Source organism: Fukomys damarensis, unplaced genomic scaffold (assembly GCF_012274545.1).
Source record: "Fukomys damarensis isolate Sample0158 unplaced genomic scaffold, DMR_v1.0_HiC HiC_scaffold_12, whole genome shotgun sequence".
In the NCBI taxonomy this organism is placed as follows: Eukaryota; Metazoa; Chordata; class Mammalia; order Rodentia; family Bathyergidae; genus Fukomys; species Fukomys damarensis.
The window spans coordinates 5,983,768-5,988,046 of NW_022900924.1; the positions used below are offsets into that span (position 1 = coordinate 5,983,768).

The 4,279-nt window shown below is 42.5% G+C and overlaps 1 protein-coding gene across 5 annotated transcripts in view; it reads right to left on the reverse strand.

The window, feature by feature from the left end:
- Positions 1–4,021, reverse strand: part of Prame (preferentially expressed antigen in melanoma) — a 15,302-nt gene extending 11,281 nt beyond the window's left edge. For 4 of the 5 annotated variants that reach the window (XM_010603879.1, XM_010603881.1, XM_010603880.1 and 1 more), the window contains exons 1-2: positions 3,894–4,021; positions 3,236–3,363 (exon numbers count right to left, since the gene is read on the reverse strand). The gene's annotated coding sequence lies outside the window, so the exon portion shown is untranslated. Of the gene's footprint in view, positions 1–3,235; positions 3,381–3,893 lie in introns of all 5 variants that reach the window. The other variant, XM_010603882.1, reaches the window with a different exon arrangement.
- Between the last annotated feature and the right edge of the window lie 258 nt (positions 4,022–4,279).

A 4,279-nucleotide genomic window follows, 5' to 3' on the forward strand; every position in this document is an offset into this window, starting at 1 on the left:
TTTTTTTTTTTTGTACCAGGGATCGAACTCAGGACCTTGTGCTTACAAGGCACTGAGCTAAATCGTTGGCTCTCCTTACTTTTTTTTTGTATTGGGTACAACACATAATGTTACAATGTTTGCCCTCCTTGTATGGAGATACTACATAACATACTTAAATTCCTTTCTCATCCCCTTTCCCTCCCCTTCCTCCATCTCTTGACTGACTTCCTCTTTGAATAAGATCTATTTTCTAGTATCTTTTATTTTGCTCTTTATTTATGCTTTAGGTTTCTCAATTTTTGTCTGATTTATTTCACTTAACATTATGGTCTCAAGGTATATCCATTTTCTTACAAATGACTCGTTTCCCTTTTATGGCACAATAGTACTCCATCATATGCAAATACATTTTCTTTATGCAGTCCTGGGCTGATGGACATACTGGGCATGTGTTAGTTACTTTTCTCTTGTTGCTGAAGACAAAATACCCAACACCCAAAATTAAAGGAGGAAAGGTTTATTTGGCTTACAGTTCATAGATATTTCAGTTCATAATTAGCTGGTTTCAAGACAGGGTGGCAGAGGGGCAACAGTTCATGGCAGAAGACAGCAAAGTAACAAGGGACCTTAACAGCATCTTTCCACCCCTTTTATCCCATCCAGACTACCAGGGTTAGGGCAGTGCCAAACCAATCACTCACATGTAGTGGTTTACTAATCACATGCCCTTAATCCCAGCATCACATACTGTAGGTTCAGCACCTCTGAGAAAGTAAGCTCAACCTCATCTGCATGAAGCTTTGAGGGGACATCAAAACACAAGCCATGCTGGGCGTGGTGGCTCACACCTGTGATCCCAGCACTTGGGAGGCTGAGGCAGGGGATCACTGTGAGTTTGAGACCAGCCTGGGCTACACAGTGAGTTCCAGGTCAGTCTCACTACATACTGAGACCCTGTCTCAAAAAACCAAAAAAATACCAAAAAAACCAAAAAAATAAACCAAAAAACAAGCCACAACTGGCCACTTATTTGACTATTTACTTAACTATTATGAATTGTGCTGCCACAAACATGGGTATGCATGTATCATTGTAATATGAAGTCTTTAACTCTTTTAGGACAATATTTAAATTTGGTAATGTAGCAAGATACAAAATCAACACACAAAAATCAGTAGCATTCCTGTATAATAATAAACTCATGGAGAAAGAAACTAGGAAAACAGTATCATTCACTATAGCATCAAGAACAATTAAATACTTATGAATTAATCTAAGGAAATGAAATAATTCTACAACATTATAACACTCTGAAAAAGATCGATGAAGACATCAGAAAATGGAAAGATTTTCTTATTTCTGGATAGTTGGAACCAGTGCTGACAAAGCAGCTACACTTGCAGAACTGATATACAGACTTAATGCGATCCCAGTCAAAATACCAAGAGCATCCCTCATGGAACTAGAGATAACAATTCCAAAATTCATATGGATCAGAAAAGACCCAGAAGAGCAAAAACAATCCTGGGCAACAAAAGCAAAGCAGCAGGCACCACAATCCTGGACTTAAAGTTATATTATAAAGATATAGTTATAAAAATAGCACAAAAATAGACATGAGGATCAATGACATAGCATAGACTATGGACAAGCAACTCCAGGGAATTTAGCTATTTCATATTGGATAAAAGTGTCAAAAACATACAATGGAGGAAAGATGGCCTCTTTAATAAATGGTACAGTGAAAGAAAATTTAAAAATAAATGGTACAGTGAAAATTGGCTTCCAGGTGGAGAAAATTGAATCTAGACTCCTACCTCCCACCGTGTTCTAAACTAAAATAAGAATGGATCACAGATCTAAATATTAAATCAGAAACAATCTGCTGGAAGACAAAATAGGTAAAACTCTTGAAGTCACAGGTGTAGACAGACTGTGAACAGAAACCCAATTGCATAGGAAATAGTTCTGAGAATCAACAAATGGGATCATGTTAAATTAAAAGGCTACTGCATAGCAAACAAAACAACCAAGGGTTAAAAAACAACCTACAGAATGGGACAACAATTTTTTCCAGTGATTCCTTAGACACATGCACTCATATCTACAATATATAAAGAACTCAAAAAAGAAAAAGAAACCCCTCATAAAAAAATAAAATATATCCAATCCCAAAAATGAGGAAACAAAGTGAATAGGCACTTCACAGAAGTAGCAATGACCAATAAACACACCAAGAAATGATCAACATTGTTGACCACTACAGAATTGCAAATTAAAACAACACCAAGATTCCATCTCACTCCAAAGGGACTTCTGGGAGGAAATACTTCCTCACCCTGTACATCCTTGCAAGAGTCGAAGAATCAAACTCACTGATGGGGCCACATCCACAAGATCTGGGAAGTAGAAGTGCACAGAGGCCCCTTTGTTATCTGAGTCAGCGATGGAGAAGGCTGAGTCTTCACTGCTGCAGCCTGTGACCTGCACTCTGCTTGATTCATCCTCCTTGCTCTCTGCTCAGGTAAGATACTAAGATAGAAACTCTGGGGCCAGGACCCTGACTTTACCTCTCCACATGCCCCCTTCCTTTCAGGGTTTTGGGTTCAATCAATCCTCAAACAACTACCTTTAGAGTTTGGAACTTTGAACATTAGGCCACCAACTGTTGCCTCAGAGATACCAGTTACATTGAGGGTAATAATCAAGTATACTGATAGCTACAATATGTGCACACTGTTTTGCCCTGCCTGGTACATGGTAATTCTTGAGGTTTGGGTTCCTGCTCAGTTCCCCAGATTCAAGTTAGACCACAGGCCTACCTGGCCTCCTTATGTGGCACCCAAGGCCTAAGTTGTACAACCTTGTTGTTCAGTTTCTAAAAGTGACTGTTATCCTGGTGGTTCACACCCACATGCAGTGAAACCAAACCTCCCTGAGCTCATGCACTCTACGTACTTGACATCCTGCACAGGTCTAGACTTGATGTTTGATTACCCTGAAGAGAGGTTTGTATGTAACTCTGACTTCGGGAATAAACTCCTCAATCTGCATCTTACAAAAGGCAGCATGACAAATCAAATGCTCTATGGGAAAAAATGATTTGAAAAAATAAAGGCTATTTCTGCTTCTGCCCTCTTTGGGAGGACACTGAAGATGCAGACTCCTGCTTACTCTCACTTACTCCTCAGTGACAAGGTCAAGGAAGACAGGCTTCTCTGGCCACCCAAGATGATTCAAGGGACCATCTTACCTGATGATGTCTTTTGAACAGGCTGGTCCAACTCAGAAGAGCCTCTAGTCCCCCAATAATTTGTCTTCTATATGTCCTATGGTGTCAGCCACCGGTCTCCACACGAGTCTGAGAGTAATGCCAAAATGCTCCAAAAGCAAGAAGACTGTATTTTAACACACATAGTTATGGAACAATAGCCCACAAAAATACTGTTGAGAAAATGAACACTAGATCCTGCCCTATCCTTAAGATTCTTACTCCAAACCTCAAAACTAGTTTGTCCTCAGCTGAGCCTGAGGACAGGTTGAAAGACCCTGTGCTCAGCCACAAGTGACCCTTTACCCATGGACAATGGCTATTATTCTGCCACCAAATCTCTGCCGCTCCTTTGCTCCGTCTGGGATTCTGGCTAAACTGCCCACTCCTCTTCCCATCACCTCTAGTGGGACCCATTTCAAACCACCAGGAAACGAGAGCAACAAAGAGCCCAGGGATCCCTATTTGTTACGTCCAAAACTCCCACTGTGACATCCTGGTGGGGTTGGTGACCTAAAGTCACTGTATGAGAAAACAGTTTTAACTTACATTCCCCCCCACACCAGGGACGGAACTCAGAACCTTGCGCTTGCGAGACAGGCGCAGGGCCACTGAGCCCCATCCCTGGCCCTTAACTTACATTTTCTTCCACACCACACTCCTTGCCAAGTGTCCTCCGCTCGCTCCCTCAGACGCTGAATGGACCGCAGCGGCTACTCACGCGCCAAGGCCCCGCCCCCGCCCCTCACAAACCAAGGAATCGACCAATCCTGGCTTCCCTTTTCTTCTCATGGGCAATCTCGCGAGATTCAATGAGGTTGAGAAAGAAATCCAGAACATTCTCAAGGAGTGGCAGGGCGGGAGGCGGGAAGAGTGGTGTCCGTGGCCACTCCCACCAGAGAGCTCCAGGCCGGGAATGGGAGCCGAGGCAGGAGAGGATGTCAGGGAGCCAAGAGATGAATTAGTGGGGTAGAGGTTAGAGGGAGGCGAGAGATCAGGGAAAGTAGGATGAAGGGGAGATATTGG